The 21,587-nt window shown below is 42.8% G+C and overlaps 1 long non-coding RNA gene across 1 annotated transcript; it reads right to left on the bottom strand.

Annotated features, from left to right (window-relative positions):
• Positions 1 to 10,250: 10,250 nt before the first annotated feature.
• LOC120595661 (uncharacterized) lies at positions 10,251 to 18,371 on the bottom strand. The gene is made up of 3 exons (XR_005650929.1): positions 14,436 to 18,371; positions 11,817 to 12,163; positions 10,251 to 10,835 (listed from the first exon to the last, which is right to left on the bottom strand). It is a non-coding gene; the product is annotated as an uncharacterized LOC120595661 (long non-coding RNA).
• Between the last annotated feature and the right edge of the window lie 3,216 nt (positions 18,372 to 21,587).

Raw genomic sequence — 21,587 nt, 5'->3', positions numbered from 1 at the left:
TTTGCTTTGTCCAGTGAAATGTCAACAGAAGCAACATGAAGTCACTTCCAAGTGAACAGTAAGTGCTGGTGCAAGATTCACTTCTTTGTCTCCCCCTAGTACAGTGATGTCATCAGCACTTATCAAGACGGAGCTCCGTCATTCTGAAGCCTTGGGTATTTACGGAACACCTGCTGGTCTGTGGTGCACAGGTAGCATGAGAAACAGAACGTAACTATTACGCTACTAGGACTGAGTGTGGTTTGTCATTGTTCTATACTAACCCATTCTAACCCTTATGTTCTATACTAAGCCCATAAGGATTGCTGTCAGGATCCCTTTCTCATTTTTGCCTTGCTATCATCCCTTGTCCCACCCTCTCACTCAAAATTATCAGTCTTCCTCCTATTTAAATGAACTTGGAAATCAAGGAAGTACCAAATATGTATTTGTTGAGAGTCTACAATTGCTGCTTCCAAAATAGTTACCCACAGAAAATAGTGAACCAGCAATGACTGGTCACTCTTCCGCTTTGGACCCTCACCAAAGGGAGGAGTCTGGAATGTGTTCCCCCAACCCAAAGCTGTAGAAAAGAGTAGTTAAAAGCACACACTGTAGAGCCGATCTGTGTGGGCTCACTTCCTGGTGCTGCCATTTATCGTCTATAACCTTGAGCACATAATTTGTCCTCTCCCTGTGTCAATTTCTTCACCTGTGAACTGGAAGATCTTCAAAGTGCCTATTGTCTGAATTTTATTGAAGGGATCAAATGAGATGATGCAGGTAAACCAGGAATGGTGTCTTAAATGCTCCGTGGGGCCAGGTATCATAGAGTGATGTAAAAAGTCCTACGATGACTCTCCTGTCCCTTCTCATCCTTGCCACCACAGCATACCACAAGACCATGTGTGGCTCCCATCCCTTTTTCAAAGGCAGTATAGGGTGCCCGCATGATCTTCAACTCATTGGAGTACTTGGAAACCAAGCTGCCTCTCAAATCTTCCCCAATTGCTTTTACCAGAATTTCTAGAATAACCTCACTCTGCTATAACTATGACTACCTTCCGCACCTCCTACACACTCCTGCCTTCTAAGGAAGATGTGTTCCCACACGAGGCTAGCTGTGCTCAGGTCTCCGCCTAAGGACAGACTACACTGGGAGGAGCGATGGGAGCAAGAAGAACCAGGGAGGCCGAGTGTGAGCTGGAGCCAGGAAGTTCGAAGAAGCTGCCACGCTCTGGTCAGGAGGACATTGAAAGAACGACATGGGTGAAAACAACACTCTGTGATGCCCTTTCTAATGATTTGAGACCGAACTAAAAATTTTCATTGTCAAAGTTAGACATCAAATTTGCATTTTTTTCTGGATACAACACCATGCTTAGATGGCTCACAGGACAATTTGTAGGAGTCAGGCACAGAGTGAGGCTTCCACAAACCTCACTCCAGGAATTTTCTAATGACCTCTCATTTCTAATATACCTCTATATTTTAGTCTGCTTGGGCTGCTATAACAAAATACCATAAACTGGGTGACTTAAACAACAGACTTTACTTATTCTTTCACAGTTCTGGAGGCTGGAAGTCCAGGGTCAAGGTGCTCACCAATTGAGTTCCTGGTGAGAGTTCTCTGCCAGGCTTGCAAACAGCCACCTTCCCACTGTGTCCTCACATGGCAATGAGATTTCTCTCTCTCTTTCTCCTCTTCCTCTTCTTGTAAGGCCACTAATTCCATCGTGAGGGGCTCATCCTCATGATCTCATCTAATCCTTATTACTTCCCAAAGGCCCCATCTCCAAATGCCATCACATTGGGGTTTAGAGATTTAACATGTGACACAAACATTCAGTCCATAACACTCTGAGGACAGATAATCTATATTGTGAGCTAATCCTGACCTTCAAGAAGGTCAGAAAGCTTAGGGCTTCATTAAACTTTTGGGAAATCCATTCGATTCTAATCATTCCATTTTACTGTTACTTGTTCAGTAAGTACTTACCAAGCACCAATAATATGCAAGAGAGGGTGCTAGAAGCCCAAGGGAAATACTAAAAAGAAGACATGATCTTTGTCCTCAAAGGCTTCACGGCCTAATTGAAAAGCAGAGAAAAGTGCAGGAGAAACACTAAAACCACTAAAAAAAAAAAAAAAAAAAGAAAGAAAAAAAAATTAAGTTAAAAGGAAGTCTATTTCAGTAACAAAGTAGTAAAAGAAAAAACTGCTAAGGGGAGCTTGGGGGAAGCAGAATGATATGGCAGGTGAAAATGCAGCTTTGGGGATCAGTTAGAAATGGGCTGACATCGTGGCTCTGTCGTTTCCTGGCTATTTGATCTTGAGAAAATTAGCCATTCAAAACCTGCTTCTCTACCTGTAAAATGGGGCTAATAACATTAGCTACCTCATAGAGTTGGTATGATAACACCTGTAAAGCACTTAGCACAGTGACAGATCTGGAGTAATCATTCAATAACCAGTAATTAAAAAGGAAGCGTGGATGGGGGAATAATTGCCAAATGGGACGTAGAGAGGGATAAAGACATTTCCCAGAGAATGCTAGGGTTTTATCTGAATGTTTAATCCTGGGTCGAGGGAGAAATTCAATGGGCTGTGAGGGGTAGAGGTAACAGGCTGGAAAGCACGTGAGTTTGGGGAAATGGAAATCAATGTATCTGGATAGATGGGAGGGTACGATTAGGGAGATTTGGAAAGGTAGACTAGAAAAGTAGGTTGAACTTGGACACTGGGTGTCCTTAAAAGCCAGACAAAGAAGTTTGGGTTTTGTCCCACGTTCTTCCTTATTCAGTAGAATGGGGCAATTTGTCCCTAGTTCTTATGAAAAAATGTTTTAACTCAAAGTACATTTTCCTCATAAACCCAGATACAATCATGAAAAAACATCTGTTTTTCCCTTCATATTGTTCAGGAGCAAATCCCAGTTTGATTTTATATTCAGAAGCTGGTTCAGCCCTAGTGTAAAAAAAATACATAATGGGACTCAAGTGATACATAAAATTATTTCAAAGGAATTTTAATTTTAAGAAAATGTTTAATGAAGGTCCTTAACCCCAAAGACACCAAAGGTAAGTGAATTCTTAGACGTTCTTCCATTTTCTTTCTAAGATAAAGGCTTTCTAAAGGAGCAAATGTTAACATCATGCCAGTTTAACGTAATGGGTAAGGTCATTCTGAATTAGTGAAACTTCTGAATTATTCCATATGTTTAAAGTTACCTTACTACTTCCTAGAACAATACAAATCATAGACTAACAAGGTGTCTTCCAGGTTGACACCTTAATGAACAGATACTCATCATTGGATAGTTTATTTTATGAGTTCTACATAAATGCATTCTGTTAAAATGGCTTGAAAAAATGGATAGGCAAGTTTTTGCCCCTTTAGATACAATCATACTTCCAATTAGTCAGTATTAAAAACAAAAACAAATGAGATAGAGTCCCTGCACTCCAGTAGCTCCCAGTCTAATGTAAGCAAGTGATGACAATGAGCTACAGGTTGGCGGAACACAGGTAAAACCAGAGTCTTATCAGAGCACCTAACGGAGAGTCCCCTTGGTTCTTTGTATTCTTTCTTTGCTTAACAAACCCCATTTTTAAGAATGGTAGAAAGGGATACTACTCTTTCATCTCACTAAGATTTAATTCTACTCTCATCAACTCCAAATTTGTGGATTCTAAACACATAAGATCTCAATGCTCACAACACATTACTACACTCATCTAAAATCTTACCAACAGAAATGCTGTCTATTTACTTCCATGCCTTTTTCTTACCTGAAACCTCAACTTTGAAACCGTTAGAGGAAAGCAAATGCATGTTTCCGTGTCACTAGATTGAGAGCTTTTTGATGAGGAAGATTATAGCTTTAGTTTTCTTGGATTCCCTAGATCCTAGAACAAACTTACAGAAAGTGAAAAAGAAGAAATGAGTGTGTGAGTGACTGAATGACTAACTGAATGAGTAAACGACTGACTGAGTGCATGAGTGAGTGAATACTCTAGGAAAAACAGGGCTTTGTCCAGAGAAAAGTCATTTAGTTGAGAAAATTTCATCTAAGAACATAACGATTATAACCATAATTGATAAAAATTATTGAATGTTATGTGTTATGTTTTGTTCTGAGCACTTTGTGTTCACTCATTTAATCCTCATTGTACAAAGAAGTGTCTTTATTTTACAAATGAGAAAAATGGGCACAGAGAGGTTACATATGTAGGGAGCTGGAAGCTGTATGGCAGCTCCCTACCTGGGCGCAAGGCCACACAGGGGCCTTAGGGAGCCTGTACTGGTATGCTAATTTTTTGTGTATTTTTCTGGGGACAAGGATTGTCAATCATTGCCTGTGATAAAAGTGGCCTGTGACATGGCCTCTTCCCAAAAGTTAACATGCTTTATACGTTTCAATCTCAACTTACGTATTAATGTTTAAAAAATGAAGTAGTCACTACACTAAATTGACTATAAATCTGGCAATAATATTTTAAAATAAAGGTTTTCCACACTTCAACTCAATTTCCTCCAGGTTTTCTCTTAAAAATAAATGAACAAGCAAAAAAGACCCTTAGAGAAATTAATTCCACCAAACTTCCCTAAACGTCCCATCAGATATGTCCATAAAAGACAGAACTAATAATGAAATCAAGCAAGTGCAATAATGACCATCTGTTTGCCATCTCAGCAGCATTTTCTCAGGTCTCCTTCATTTGGGGGAAGTCCTGGATGTCTTCCCCACCTGCCTGGACACCGTCTCCTTCCTCCCTCTCCTGCTGTCTCTGATTATTCCTCTATCTCTCTCATTGAGCTCTCTTTGAACAGTGAGTAGTTTCCAAATTTCATTCCTTAACCCTCCGTTCTCGCTTTTCCTCATATTTTTTCAAAGCTCTCATCCAGTCTCATCATTTCAGCATGAACCTCCAATCAGGCAACTCCCCGGTCTTTGAAGGTCATTCACGATCTTTCTCCTAAGGGTTGGTTACACACACTGGAAATTTCCGACAGCTCTCCCCTTCCCATCTCAGATCCAACCCCTCCCTCATTACAGCCTCCCCTTTATCGCCTTCTAGTTCTCTCAGTGATGCCACCATTATTGAGACTGTCTGTGCTTAAAATCGAAAACCAAGAAACCGCTTGATTTTCTCCCCCGTTTCCCCTCATATCCAAGATCTGTTTTTCACAATACTTGCTTCATCTTCCCCTTCTTTTCGATTCCTCCCACCCTCATCCGTACCCAGAGCTTCCTTATAATTTCCTCCTCCCGAACACCTCTACTCTCTTGAATTCGTACGTTGTTTTCTCTTTACTAATATTCCCTATGCATCCTTGGGACTTAAGTTCTATCTCTCACACAAAGCTTCCTCTAAGAACTCTGCAGGGCCATCTTTCTTCACCAGGTAAACAGACTACGTATTTGACGCTCCCCATAAAAATTCACCAGAGTTCAGGAAAGGATGGGATAACCTTATATAACCCCCTATTTTGACAGATGGGGAAACTGAACTCAAAAATGTTCAGTGACTTGCCCAAGGTCATACCACCGATCTGGGACAGACAAGTGCTGGAACCAAGGACTCTTTATCCCTAGTCTAGTGTACAGTCTCCAATACCAGGCTCTCAGCTCCCGAGTGAAAGCATGCCTTTTACTTCTTCGCAGCCTCCTAAATGTCTAGCACAGTATTATGTGCATAGTAAATGCTCAGTAAATGAAAATAAGACGGAGGGAGAGAGTGTGGTCACAGGTAGAAAAGAAGAAGAGAGAGAACAAAGAGTGCCCAGCTAACCTGACAAAACTAAGAAGTCTACACAGGTCCTGGGCTGGCTGGGCAGCCACGACCACGGCTCATGCCAGCACTCTCTTGAGAAGAGGAGGGAAAGCCAGCATCTGGATCACACCTGGAGACCACAGGAACACCGTGTCCCAGCCTCTAAGTTGCCGCCTGCCTTGACCCAACACCAAGGGACTTTCCCAAACCTTCAGCTCACTGTGTGGTTGGTGACTCAAAACCATTCTGTTGTCCAAGGTATCATTTGTAAAGTACTTTCTTGGAAGAGAAAATGTTTGGGACAGCTGGAAGGGGAGCTCCCTGCGCTGGAGCCACAAGGAGCCTTGTTGTGTGCTGCATGAGAACACAGGCTTCTTATTTCCCCCTCTCTTCCCCTTGGCTGTGTTTATTTAAAGCTCCCACCGCCACCGTGGGGGTGCGTGCCCAGGACTTCAGGCGAGGCCCTTGGAGCCACCAAGGAGCAAGCCCGGCACTTAGTGCAGGGACCGCAGCCGTGATGGGCACAGGCCTCGGGGCCCAGGAATCAGGAGTCCAGCCAGGACAGTGGGAGGCCTTGGGAAAGAGTTATTATTGTGTCTTCGGCAATCCTGTAATTATTGTGTTTGCTGTTATGATTTCTGTCTCTGCTGCCATTTCTCTTGGTAAATCTGTTCCCACTTGTGTCTTTTACAGAGAGACCTTTTTAAAAATATATATTAGATAGCCAGGCTGCTGGACTGACTCCACAAAGAACTTTGGGAGTTACATGGTGGCTCAGGAAAGGGCTGAAGAGAAGACAGATCCCTCCAGGGAAGACTTGAATCCGTTAGCATGACAAGGACCGCTGATGGGCCCTCCTTCCACCCACCGCCCCTTCTGCTCAGTAGCACCACCCTGTGGGTTTACTACCTCCAACATCCCGCAGGCAGCGCCAGGTCCAGATGCACTTGAGTCTTCCTCCACCAGCTTCTGCTCAATCTAGAAATGAGGAGGAGAAAGTAGGGCCAGAGCCTCTTTATCCTCCTGGGAAAGGAGCCTAAACGTTCCACCTCACGCATCTTAGGATAAAGGATAAAGCAACCAAGATGTCCTGCCGTAAGAGAAGAAGCCAGACTATTCTTTCCCTGTCGAGTCTTCTGCACCAAACACAAATCACAACGTAGATTTATCAAATCCTCACCTGGTTTCTTTCCTGGGGCACCTCACTGGCTAACATTACTGAGGCTGCGTTTGACTTTAATCTTTTTGTTTCTGTTCCCCCAAGAGAATTGCCAAAGGCAAGCAGGACTGAGGCTTTTTAGAGTTAAGAAAATTGTCTTAATAATGACCACAGTGTGCTTTCCAGACAAGAGAGAGAAAAAGAAACTCGTGTGTAGATCTACAAAGACGATATGATTCCACAATGGTGAGCAGATATTCAATTATAGCCGTGCTCTGCCTCAGATATTCCTCATCAGCTTAAAGCAAAATTCTATTTTTCAGTTCTTACTCTACAAGGGGCTGGTGAGACATTGGGTATTTATAAAAAGAGGAGAACTCTCATTAAAGATCATTACTAGGTGTTTGTAAACTTGGTGCCATTTTTTTTTTCTATTTAGACTAATAATGCAATGAATATATCCTTATAGATAGGTTTTTTTAAGCTGAATTCTTTCCTTGAAATAAAGTCCTAGTGTCGATATTTCTTGGTCAAAGAGTAGAAACAGTTTTATGGCTCCTGATATATATATAGATAGATATAGATATATCTCCTCACACTGTTTTCTGAAAGAGTTATACCAAATGAAAAAGCCACCAACAGAGTATGAACTTATTCATTTTTCTAGAAGGTCATCAGCACTGGCTGGCCATTACCAGTTGGTGTTAAATGGTATCTCAGCTGCAATATACTATTTTATAACCTTGTCTAATATCTGATAGAGACAGATTTCTTACCCTAACTGCTCTTCTTGTTCAAAGATGTTTCCAAATGAATTGTTTTGAAAATTTTAGTAATTTCCAGGGCAAAAATCCTATAGTTATTTCGATTGGAATTGTGTATCTCTACATTAAAATTATAAATCCACAGCTTAACTTTAACAACAATACACATATAGGAATAGTCTGGGTTCCCACTCAAAAACAGCATCCATTAATCCTGTTGATTTTCTTCCCAGCACTTCCCTTCCCGTGTCCGCAGCCATCCTGACAGGTGTAAGGGTGTGACAGAGGAAGCCAGTGCTCTCCAATACACGTGTTTCTCCTCTCCTTTCTGGGCTCTCCCAGGAAGACTACGTGTCTCAGTGTCTTTGCAGCTATGAGCAGCCATGTGGCATAACAGTGGAATATGGGATGAAGCGTGTGCTGCCTGCAAACCTGACCTCTGATACCCCTCGTGAGAGCCCCCACACTCACTTCTCTCCTCTTCCAGCCAGATACAGAAGGTGCAGGATGCACCCCAGGAGCCCTGGGAGATGGCAGAGCTGCCTGGTTCCCTAATCACCATTGAGAAGGCCAACCCGCCAATACTGTACGGGATCATTATATATGAGAAACAAAGTTTTTATTGTGTCAACCCACTGAGATTTGGAAATTGTTGGTTGTATCAGCTAACTCTAGTGTAATAGGGAGACTTCCTGCCTTGTAAGCTGAAGGCTCAAGTTTAAGTAAAGACTGTATTAGTCAGAGTTCTCCAGAGGGAAAAACCATTAGTGAGGGTGGGGGAGAGAGGAGAAAGAAATTGAGAGAAAGTTTAAGAGAGAGAGAGAGTGTGTGTGTGTGGGGAGAGAGAGAGAGAGAGAGACTGAGATTTGAGGAACTGGCTCACACAATTGTGAGGGCTGGCAAGCCCAAAATCTGTAAAGTAGACCAGCCAGCTAGAGACTCAGGTAAGAGTTGGTGTCGCAGTCTTGTTGAGTGAAATCTGAAAAGCAAGCCAGCAGGCTGGAAACCAGGCAGGTTTCTATGCTACGGTCTTGAGGTTCAATTTGTCCTTCTTAGAGAAACCTCAATCACATCTAAAAAACACCTTCGCAGGAACTTCTAGACCGGCACATAAAATTAGCCATCATAGGGACCAAAGCAGTGACATTAAGAAAAACAAATTGGAGGCATCGTCATGTGATAAAAACAATATGGAGTTTGGATACAGGCAGATCCGCTCGTGTCGCAAGTTCTTATAATCACCATATCCTCCCTCAGTTTTCTCATCTATAAAATACGGATAATATAATACGCCATGCGAGTTTGCAGTAAAAATGAAAGGAGACCATGTACGTAAAGCTCACAGCACAGCGCGCGCCATGGGAGAGCAATGGTTCTCTCTCCCTTCTGCTCACGGGGCGTGGTGTCCTCTCTCTCAGTGGCAGCCTTAGGAGGATAGCGTTGCTCCTTAGGGCTCCTCGGCCCATTCCTCAGAGGTGACTCATTGGATTTTCCAACCGCTTAGTACACTTAGTCTATTTAGGCTACAAAAGCTACTTCTTTATAACGTGGGGGAATCACAACTATTCAAAAGCGGGAAATCTATTTACAGGTAAGCAAATTACAGGGACAGTAAAATTAATGAGCTCTATAACTTGACCAGCTTTCCAAAAACGTGTGTAACTCATTTCAAAAGTCCACCCTGTTTTACCCGCTTTCCACCTGAATTAGACTCCATACCAAAGTACCACAGACTGGGTGGCTTAAACGACAGAAATTAATTAATTTTCTCACAATTCTGGAGGCTGGAAATCTGAGGTCAAGGTGTCAGCAGGGTTGGTTTCTCCCGAGGCCCTTCCTCGCCGCTTGCAGACGGCTGTCTTCGCCGTGTTTTCGTGTAGTCTTCCCTTCGTGCGTGTTGGTGTCTTGGTCTCGTCTTGTAAGGACACCAGTCGTGGTCTCGTTTTAATTTAATTACCGCTTTTAAGACCCTATCTCCAAATACAGTCACTTTCTGAGGGTACTGTGGGTTAGGACTTCAACATATGAATTCGGGGGTGACATAATTCAGCCCATATCACCACCTAACTTACCCACCGCCTCCATTCCCACCACCTTCACATGGTGATGCACGCAAACCACTCAGGCTCCGTTCTTAGCCTATGGGTTCTTAAAGGGACCTGACCCTGCCTGGTCCATTATCCATTCAGACCATAATAAATAATAGAAGATTTGAAAGACACACACACACACACACACACACACACACACACACACACACACACACACACACACACCCTCCCTTGTGATCAGTGTTCCACGTTACAAAATCAGAGTGCAGACTTTGGCCACAAAACTGAGTCATCTAGGAATTGAATTGGTGACCTTGTTAGCAGGATTTGCTAACTACCCACAAACAGAAAGGAAGCATATTGCAAAATAATAAGAATGGGTCAGGCTATTCTTCTTCACTCACTTATCTAGGGATGTCAACCATATTGCATTTTACTAGCAATAACCAATACCTAAATTAAGTGGTTCAGAGTGCATGAACTATATCAATAATGAACACGCATTTTAGCTGAAAGAACCGTGAGCATTTAATTATCACAAAAACCAAAGGAAAAAGCATCTCAAGACTATGCCAAACAAAGAGGCAGATACCACTCTGCATTTTGAACAGGTTTCTAAATCACAAAGGGCAGTAAATCATGTTACTTATCATTTAAAAATAACTAGGTTTTAAGAAATGAAATTAGACAAGTGATTAATGCGTCAACTTCAGCCAGAGTTCCTTTGATAGTTGGAAGAAAATAAAAGCCAGCCAAGAAATAAACATTTCAAATTCAGGTGCTTTGCAATCTGTGCTCCAAATGTTTCCCTGAGCTCGTGAAGAGGTGGCTTGCTCTGCATACACAGCAGCCAGATTGCTGGCTCAAGTCAATTATCTTCAAAATAAGAGCGTTGGCACAAAAGAGGAGAAGCCGCAGTCAAAAGTCCGCTCGAAAGAAATGGTCTCCATAGGCAAAGAGCAGGGGCAAGGGGATGATGCCACTGACTGAAACAGAGTGGTTGCCAGGTGTCGTTGGAAGATGTTTGGGTTTTTTTTCACTAATTCCATTTATATTAGGGATCCAAAGATGGGGTGGAGTCTTCTGTATTTAAACCGAATGGTGCCTATAACAGAGAAAGAAAAAAATGTAAGTGACAGGACAGAGTGCACAGAGAGAGAGGAGTGCAAGGTTAGTGGGGGAGCCCCACTGCAGGAGTCCAAACCCCAGCTCTGCCACGTACTGATCTGTGGCCCTGGGCACTTACACTCTCTATGACTCAGTTTTTCCATCTGCAAAATGGAAATGATATAAGCACTGCCTACCTCATGGGGCCATTATAAGCAATGAGTTAACACGTGTAAAGTGCAACAGTTCTTTAGAACTGTATAGTAAGTGCTGTAGATATGTATATTCCTCTTATTATAGTATGAGCTTTTTAATAATAAAGTATAGATTCCACGGTCAGGGCTCAGGTGACACAAATAAGACGGAAAAACAAAAGAATTCACCTCAGGTGCAAAATTAAGAGAGGTGGCAGTAAGTTCAGTAATCGAGATAAATAATATTTCAGTGTAATTGTCTAAAAATCAAAGCAATGCAGAAAAAGTCCATGATGAACAAAACATCAACATTTTAAACAAAGACAAAAATCAGTGTTGTTGATTTTCCCTTTTCCTTCAGGCTTTAATATGGAGTAAATTCATTGATATCACAGTAAAATATTTGGAAGGTTATACCCCAAACTTTTATTTCTGGAGTGAGAAATTACATAGAATTTCATTTCCTGTTTTACATGTCTGTACATTTTTAATATACTGCCATGAGAATATATAGAATTTTTTTAAATGAGGATTTTAAAAGTTTCATTTCTTAATGAAACTTTGAAAGAAAAACACGAGATGATACAAAGTATATGTAGGCAGAATACTGATAAAAACAGAATGAGGCCGCACAGCCCACAGACTCCACTGCAAACCATCTCCTTGCATTACAGAGCTGGCTCTTTGTTCCTTAAATCCACAAAAAAAAAAAAAAAAAAAAAAAGAAAAGAAAAAGAAAAAGAAAGAAAGAAGAAATTGAGTAAGAAATAAGGGTAAAACTCAACCTTTCTGGACCTCCTTTTCCTCCTTCGTGAAAGGATGGTTTAGCAGACACCGGCCCAGAAGCGCGGCTCTGGGTTCTAACCAGACTCCTTTGGAGTGAGTGAGGATGTTCTCATCATCCTGTTTCCAAGGAAAGCCCAGACCTTGGGCCCTCTGTCCTGCTGCATCTCACCATGTAGCAAAGCCTGGTAGCCCGAGGGCCTGCAGAGCCCTTGCGAACTGCTGGGAGAGGCTGGGATGAACACGTGCCTCCACACCCAAAGACCTGGAAACAGAGCCTGGCTGCACCCATGCCCCAGCTGCTAGACTTTGCAATTGTTCCTTAACGTCTCTGAATCCGCCTCCTCATCTGTAAATGGGAAAGAATAAAACTCAGTTCATAGGGTGGCTGTGAAGGTAAAGTGAGAGAATATGTGGAAAGCATTCGGTTCATGGTAGGCCCTCAATAAATGTAATTTCCTTCCCTTCTCCTTTCCCTGTGGGGCAAAACTGTTCACGTATTTCAATTCCAATGACTCTGCTATGAGAGGCAACTAGCAGCAAATGATGAAAAAATGATCGTAATTTCACTTTGGAGAGCGGTATGTAGCCCCTCCTTTGTGGTAGAGCTCCCTCCTAATTATATTTCCTTTGAACAAATGTTAAAATTCTCTGACGTTTAATGAACACACTGATGATCTGAGAAGGTGACCCAGGAGCCTGCTGGTAACAGAAGGTGGGCAGTGAGGAATAATTTGCTATCATTAATCCCTAAAGCAGATCAATGAAATGTAGATACTCAAAAGTCCTTTTTTTCTTTCTGGTCTATTTCCAGTGAAGAGAAAGCACGAGATTTTCCTACATAGGTTAACCTTCAAGAGAACTTTATAGATCAAAATAAGAAAAATGGGGGTGAGATCACGGGTTATGAAACTTAACAAAAGTTTTTTTTTTTTTTCAAAGACCATCGATATTACATGCTGAAAACAAGAGAAAGTTAACTATAAACAGGTCAGTCTCTCCACATACATGCCGCCCATTTCCTCTCAATTTTCTTCTTGTTCTTTTTAAAGATATTTTTTATTTTAACAATATTTATAAAGTGTTTCAAAAAAATTAAAGGTAAATGTTAAAATAATCCCACTATCTAGGTAGCGCTTGCTGGCATTTGAACAGTCAAATTAAAAGCAATGCTTCCACATGATTAGAATATTAAATATAGAAAGGTAAAAAAGTAAAATAGGAGTATATCCTCAACCACACTCCAGGCTCATCCAGTTTTTCACACCAAAAGTAAGTTTGTTTAAGAGTTCTTTGGAGAGCTTCATAGACAAATTTTCAATGCATGTGCCAGCCTTTATGTGTTTTTTTTTTTAATTACACATTAAAGATTATACTAATCACAAGGTTATCTATCCATCTTTCTTTATCACTTATGTTATGGGGTAAATTGAGTGCCCCAAAATTCATGCATCGAAGCCCTAATCTTGAGTACTTCAGAATATGACTGTATTTGGAGATAAGACCTTCAAACAGGTGATTAAAATAAAGCTGTTAGGATGGGCCCTAACGCTACCTGGCTGGTGTCCAGCCAGAAGAGAAAATTAAATCACACAAAGGGACACCAGGGCACACGCGTACACAGGGACAATTATGTGAAGATGCGGTAAGAAGGTGGCCATCCGCAAGCCAAGGAGAGGGGCCTCAGAGTAAATCAACCCTGCCAGCACTTTGATCTTGGACTTCCAGTCTACAGAACTATGAGAAAATTAATTGCTGTTGTTTAAGCCACCCAGTCTGCAGTGCTTTGTTATGGCAGCCCTAGCAAACTAATACGACATATCAGCATATGTTGGTGACCTATCCATATCAATGACAGACCCACATTTCATCGAATTACCACAATTTCTTTAAACTTTGCCCTATTGATTGACACTTGCACTGACTCCGGTTTTTGCTCTAATTCAAACAACGCTGCGGTGAATATCTCTGCACTACTATCTTGGCATAGCTTTGTAAATGAATCTATAAAGCGAATTCCCAGAAGTAGAATTGCTGGCTCAAAGTGTAAATGCACACGTACTTACTTTGATAGATATCGTCAAACTGCCCTTCAAAAGTTCCCACTTCTACCGAAGGTATTTAAAAATGCCATCTTCCACACCCTCTTGTCAGCACTAGCTATATCAGGCTTTTTCATGTTCATGAATCTAATGGCAAAAGTTGGTGTATTGTCTAGTTTGTTCCTACAAAGAATTCTGAGACTCTCGTAGAGCTGTCGAGAGCAGAGGCTCAGGGGCCAGATCTTGAGCTGGATGGAAGTCTGATGCTGCCATTTCCTAGCTGTGTGACCCTGGCCAGGTTGCCTGACTTCTCTGTGCATCAGGCTCCTCTTCTGTCAACTGACATAACAGTGGAAATTACCTTGTCACAGAGTTTTTATAAGAATTTCATGATTGAATCAAGTGCTTAGAACACTTGATGATTGGGATACGGTAAGCTCCAAATTAGCGTTAGTTATTACTATTGTTTAAAAGAGCAATAACACATGTTTATTGACTATTGTATTACTCTTTTTGTGAATGTCCTCTGTTATGGACTGAATGTTTGTATCCCCAAAATTCACATGTTGAAGTACGAACCTCCAATGTGGCGGTATTTGAGATGAGGCCTCTAAAGAAGTAATTAAGGTTAAATGATGTCACGAGGGTGGGGCCTTGATCTGATAGGATTAATGTCCTATAAGAAGAGACAGCAGAATGATCACTTTTCGTTTACACAAAGATGTCATCTGAGCACATAGAGAGATGGTAGCCATCTACGGGCCTAGAAAAGAGGCGTCAGAATTAAACTTACTGGCACCTTGGTCTTGAACTTCCCAGTCTCCTGAACTGTGAGAAAGAAATTTCCACCATTTAAACCACTTATTTTATTATGGCAGCCCAAATAAACTAACACACCCCGTCTATGTCCTTTACTCATAAGTCTATCCAATAAGTCTTCTTTATATTGATTTGTATCAGTTTCCCTCATCCACGCTCCTTTAACTGATTTATAGCAACAGAAATGCTGACCAAAGGACCATGGTTGAGAAATGTGGACATGCGACATTGCTTCTACTCAGGGATTGCCTGCAGCTTCTACTCACGTCTCCCAAACAAGAGCTGGGCTAGATGCAGCAGAGGCTAGCTCAACCACTGGACACTGAGAATGTCAATCAGGCAGTGATCAAGGTAAAAGTCTGAGGCTAAGCAGTCTAGATTTAAGGAGGCATGTGTGAGTTCTAGGCCTCGACACCAGCACCAGGATGGCATTCCAGAACCTTCTCCAAAGACACTAAGAACAAGCACCAGGACAACTCCCCTCGACTTTGAATGTTTTTATACATCTCCCTCAGTAAAGAAAAATATGGAGGGTATCAGTTACTTCCTACCCTAGTTCATTTCCACATCAAAGTCTCGGTACTGAAATATACTTTTTGAAATTTAAATCCAAAATTATAATTTAATGCAGAGCAATTATAAGTAACAGATGCCGAAAGGTTTATACTTTTTGCTTCTATAAGAAATATACACACATTGGATTCAAACTTTCGGATATGATATCCAAACTAAGTCAGCAGCTGGAAATGAGGGATTGCTAAATTTAAGCCCAAGCACATATGCTTCAGAAAGTATGGGGAAAATATGGGGAAATTGGGAGACCAAATGCATGAAACCCATACCATATTTGACAAACAACCCCATTTGACTGGCATACTGAACTCCAAAGGTAAGGGCATAAAGTGTCGTGGTGGAAGCATAAACCTGGCTTGGAGGGCCACGAACTCAAAACTCAGGCCTACACTTAACTAGTCATATGATGTTGACCAGGGTATTCACCCTGTAGGATTCATTTTCCCCAGCTATAAAATCAGAATTATGCTACCCGCCTTACTGAGTTGTAAAGATTCTAAAAGTTAACAACTAGAATGTGTTCAGCCCCATGTCTGACACACGCTAAGTTTTCTACAAATGGCTAAGTATCTCTTAAGACTTTCTCTCAGTCTCTGAACCCTTTTGTTTCTAAGTTTCTGTGATCTGTCCAATCCAGTGCCATATTCGTCAATTGACTGTTAAGTGATTATTGAGTTCTAAGTGCCCAATCCCACCCATACAAGATATAAAAGGGAAGAATAAGACCCTCAAGAAACTACCGGCCTCGTTAAGGAGGCCAAGCGGGTACATGTAAAACAACTAGCAAGCAATACAAGGCAGTGAAAATCAAGTAAGGCAGATCATAAATGTCACTGGAGCTTGAGGCTGGAGGTGTTCTGGGTGGGTGGGAAGGAGAGTGCTTTCAAAAGGTCACGGCATAAGTCACCAGATCGGCATTGCTAAGGAGGCTGTGACTGTGGCCAACTGCTTCATTGACTCTCACGCTGCATCTTCACAGACCACGAAGCAGTTCTCATCCTCACAGAGAGTGTCCCAGGCACAGTGTGGATTCAGCCCAGTTAGGTCCCCTGGAGTGTTTTGCAGGTGTCCTGAGAGATGAAGGATGGACGTTTCCTTTCCTCTGAAGTATTTCATAGATACCTTTGCCAAGGCATCACCTCGCCGTGTCATTCACTCTCCTATGCTCGTCTCCCGGACCAGTGGAGTGTCCCCGACCAGCAGTGGGGCAGGAAGGTGCTTTGGTTCCTTTGACTTCTACCCCCATAGCCAGATGTCCTGGGCTTCCACTAATAGTCACCTCCACGACTAAACAACTCAATAAATACATGAATGAAAAAGCGGAGCACATATTCTGATGTATCTTATGTCAGAGTGTGGGATGGGTAGAAATGGGGTAAAATGAGAGGTAAAGAATACGAACCAAAAACCCGCTCGTGAGAAAACTCGGACACCACTTTCCAGGAGTTTATTACAATGACACTTCCAACATATCCACTATTCTTTATTCTCTCCATCACTCTAGTTCCGCAATAAAGGCAATAAAGTTGCAAGAAGCAAATGAGCGTTCAGTTCGAAAACACAGCGTTCTGTTTTCAGAGGAAGCTGTAGGAGGCGGGGAGGGTGTCTGGGTTATCAATGCTGCAGAGCCAGCCGCCCCCAAACTCCGTGGTTTAAAATAGCAATGTCTTCTCCCTTGGGCTTCTGTGGCTTGACTGGCCTCGGTGTGGCATGTCTGGCATGGGAGCTCTTGTGCAGATGCAGCCAAAGAACAGCCAGGGCTGGAGTCACCTGAGAGCTTTCGGGGCTGCCTCTCCCTGACGGCCCCTTCACGCATGCGCGTGCGTCCGCACCTCCCTCCCGGGCAACCTTGGACTCTCCTGCGCCTCTCTCTCGTAGGGTGTCTCATCTTCTGGCACCCCCACATGGCTTGGGGTTCTCACAACTTGGTGGTCACAGGGGAGTCTCACTCTCTCCATGGCAGCCAACCAACAAGGGGCTGAAAGTGGAGGTTGCCAGGCCAAGTAAGGAGGGTGGAAGTGTCAGCGTCACTGCCACCGTAGTCTATCGGTCAAAGCACTAATGGGCCTAAAGGGAGTAGAGAAATAGATTCCATTTACTGAAGAGAGAGTGGCAAGTTCACGTTCTAGAAAAGCATACAAAGCTGCCGCCAACTTTGGAAAATACAGTCTGCTCCCATTTGTTGTTGTGTTGTCACACTGATGCTGTTATTGTTGTTCTAAAGAAACCGGGCTTGGCCAGATTACTGGGACAGAATGCAGAAAACGCCCCAAGTCCTAAATCCCACTGCCATCGTGTTTGATGATAAGTGGCAGTGAGGCGGAGATGTTTCCTGAGACGAAGATTCTCTCATGGGAACTCCAATGTGCCTCACCAGGGCCCTTCACTTGCCAATGAAGCTCTTCGGTGTAAATTAGACAAAGACGCCCTTTCCTCCAGGCAGATGCAGCTTGGGAGGGCTGTGCAACTGCCTCAGGCAGTGGCCTCTGCAGGGCACACCTGTGTGTGCCACAGCCTTCCTCCTGACGTAACGCTGTTCACGTAGTAGGCCCACAGTGAAAAGCTGATAACTGCAAGAATGAATGAGCAAGAAATAACTATGCTTTCCTTCCAGTGTGGCGGTCTACAGGGTAGGTGACAGAGACGAGGGGAACTGGATCAGAAGAGAGGATGTCCAAAGCCACTCAGTTCCCACAGAGGCAGCTGAAAGCCATACCCCACAGGGTCTCCTCGAGGTGCCAGCGAGGGGGAATGACAGTGCATTTGCAGCTGGACAGACGCAGTTCAAATACCGCTAGGAACCGGAGCTGGTGGCAACTGCTAATCTAGGAAAATAAAAGTAGAAGGGCTGTGTTATTTATAACCTTAGTGAGGCGATCCGGCCAAAGAAATATTGTCTAAAGCATGACCAAAGAACATAATTTTTCAGATACATAGTTACTTTTTCAGAAACATATAATTCACCAGGATGATTTTAAAACACTGCCCTTTGCAGCTGTAAATTACCATTTGTGGGTGTTTGACTTATCTGTAGGCTTATTAAATCAGACCTTTTTTCCCCTTTCCAAGCTACAGCTATCAGTTTATGATTAAACTTTGGCAGGGTAGAAGCTCTATCTTCGTGGTAGCTCAGAAAACTAACCAGCTGCAAGTAGAAATTTTTAGAAGTTGCATGAAATTAAATTCCTTTTTGTATAAACAGAAAAATAAATTACATATACATATATAAATTTTCCCTCTTGCTCTGGTTATCAAAATCTCGTGCAACTGTTCGAAGTGCCACAGCAGCCTCTATTCAAGCTCTTCCAGAGCCGATATGGTCTCCAACCTCCTACTAACCCAACTAAGAATAATTTAGGCAGAAAAATGTGCTTTCCATGAAATCCATAAAGTACCGCTTTGCATCAGGTGAAGCAAAGCCAGAATTCCCAAAGCCTCGCGGATTTGGAAACATACCAAGTCACTTCGCTCTACCCACCGAGAACCTCTAGGTATGTAAAAATGTAAATTTTTTTTCTTTTATAGTTTATATGGGGTGTTTTATAGAGCAGAGCAATCAGAACACCCTTAACGTGACACCATAAAGCCACAATACCTTGATATTGCCCGGCTGTATTCCTCTCTTAAGTCTTCTTATCAGGGCTTGAGGGCGGCTCCCACACGCACGAAAGCTTTTGAAAGTCTTCACAGAAGACCCTGGGTCATGGGAAGTGGATGTGTGGGAAAGGGGGTCTGAGAGCCCTCCCTGTCCTAAACTTGTGAACTTCACCTTAAGAAGTTCATGCGGAATTGAGTGTGGGCACCTCACGTGCTAAGAGGGCCAGGTGGTTGTTAGACTAAGAAGAGCATGAGCTGAAATGCATCACGTGCCAGGCAAGCTTTTTACACGCTTTATGTCTCATTCATTCTCACACGACCTATGAGATGGGCACTAACAGTAATAATATCAACAATATAGCAAATACCCATGTAGTGTTTACTATGTGCCAGGCACCGTTCTAAGTGCATCAACTCATGTAATCCTTACAACCACCCAAAGAATGATAACACTAATTATTATCACCATTTGATGAGGAAACGGAGGTACCTACAGGTAAAATAATTTGCTCAAATTCACAGAGATAGTAAGTGATGGAGGCTGATTCTGGAGTCAGTGCTTTTAACTATTACTCTACCTATTTCACACATGAGGAAAGCAAGGCACATGGAGAATATGCGACCTGTGTCCATAAACCTCACAAGTGATCAAATGGGATTCCACAGCAAGTATCCCTGGCTCCATGCCCGAGTCTTGCGACTGACGAGTTGACAGAGACCAGATCATGAAGGACCATACTGAGGAAATTCAAGGGTCTCCTGTTTTCAGACTGCCGAAAGCCAGACATGTCAGTGATGCTGTCCTAGGTCAACTAGCGACCAGGCTCCCTGCCTGCTCCACGGACACCTGAAAGAGCCCAGCGAAGATCATCTGCCCTTGCCCAAACCCAGAGGAGCCTCCCAGGCACCAACCGAACAAGGAGCTAAATAAAAGAGTTGTTGTTTTAAGCCACTAAGTTTTGGGGATGGTTTATTGCTAAGCAAAAGCAAAATGATCAGTGGATGGTAGCACAGCACCATATTGGTGTGGCACCAAAAAAAAGCAAAACCCTGCCTTTGCTCACTTTGGTCCGTCCTATCTCATATTTATTTAAGTACAACAAACTGTATTCTCCAGAGAAGCACCAACATCCACTATGGGAGCAGGAAGGACAACAAAATTAAACCTCCTTGGGATGGGGGCGTGCTGGTGCAGGGGAGTATGCGATGGGGGTGTAGAGGCACAGGGACAAGGTCATCCAGCAGAGGCTGGAGAAGGAGGAGCTTCCAGGGGTGAGAACATTCTGCTTAAAACCCAGGAAATAGGAAACTAGTAAGTGATCTGAGATGTTTGTGATTACCCTGGACCCATCCAGATAATCCAAGATAATCTCCCCTTAGGAAATCCTTACTCATACATACAAAGTCCCTTTTGAGATGTAATGTAACCTCTTTATATGCTTTAAAAAATATTGAGGATTCCAAAGAGGTATTGTTTCTACGAATTGTATCTATTTATTTATTACCCTATTAGAAATTTAAACTGAGAATTTTTTAAATTATTTTATTGATTTTTAAACTAACAGTAATGAGCCCATTATATGTTAAATAACAATGTATTTTATGGGAAAATAACTGTTTTCTAAAACAAAAAAAAATAACGAGAAGAGTGGCATTGTTTTACATGTTTATGAATCTCTTCAACATTTGGCTAAATAGCAGCATAACTAGATTCTCATATCTGCTTCTGTGTTTAATCTGTTATAACATCACACATGCAGCATTTGCAAAACTCCACTGTGAATCCATGAGGCAAAGAGACATCATGAATGCTCTGACAACAACTCAGGGAGCCCCCACGATCCAGGCACACACTTTGAGAACTGCTATTCTAGCAACACGAACTGCCTGTAATTTACCGCACACAGCAACACTGTTATCCACAAGACTGGCATCGCCTTCCCACCCCTTCCTTAACCAGTGAATTGCCGCTTTTCTTTTCATTCAGATATTGCTTCTTCCAGAAAGTCTCTCCCAAGCCCTGTGGGCTGAGTTAGACGCTCTTCCTCTGACACCGGCTCTTGCTCTCACTCCGCTCACGCTGCCCGATCACCCTGGACCTCATTCTCTGCGTTGGAGACCATCAACCCACCACATCATAAGTTACCTGATGACAAAAATCATGTTCCGTTCCTCTCGGGGGCCCCTCAGAAGCGGTGCGCTATAAATGTTATTGAATGTAAAGTAAACGAGTCGCTCCTCCTGGCATCATGAGCACCAGCATGAGCGAGCAGAACACGGGGCAGGGGTCTTCGGTAGGCAGTACCTGATGTTATAGACTTCGCTTTCCTCCATCTGGCCCTGTCCCACACCGAGACCTTTACTGCCCTGTAGGGCGCACGTGCTCAGCCCACGGGGTTTCTGGCTCCGGAGAAAGCTGAGCCGTCACTGGGCAGAAGAAATGCTTGCAGCTCGCTAAGAAGCTTGAGTCTCCGAGTATTGCTAGGTACTTCGTCGTGCTCTGTGGATCATATGTGAGGGTCAGAGTCCACGGTACACAGCACATGTTTACACCCCTCCCCATCTGCCCTGCAGCCGTAACTTAAAGGAACGAGCGGAGAAACATATGGAAATCCAGTGATGAAGAATTAGCCACATGCCTGTAGTTGAAATTTGCCTAAAGTCTCACTTAATACAAATTTTCTAGAAAACGTCAGTGGGTTTCATCAGCAATTCTGTTGACTTGCCCCAAAGGAATGTGGA

This window comes from Pteropus medius, unplaced genomic scaffold (genome assembly GCF_902729225.1).
Source record: "Pteropus medius unplaced genomic scaffold, Ma_sr-lr_union100, whole genome shotgun sequence".
In the NCBI taxonomy this organism is placed as follows: Eukaryota; Metazoa; Chordata; class Mammalia; order Chiroptera; family Pteropodidae; genus Pteropus; species Pteropus medius.
The sequence above is the reverse complement of the archived record's forward strand: the minus strand, read 5'-3'. Positions and strand labels throughout refer to the sequence as shown.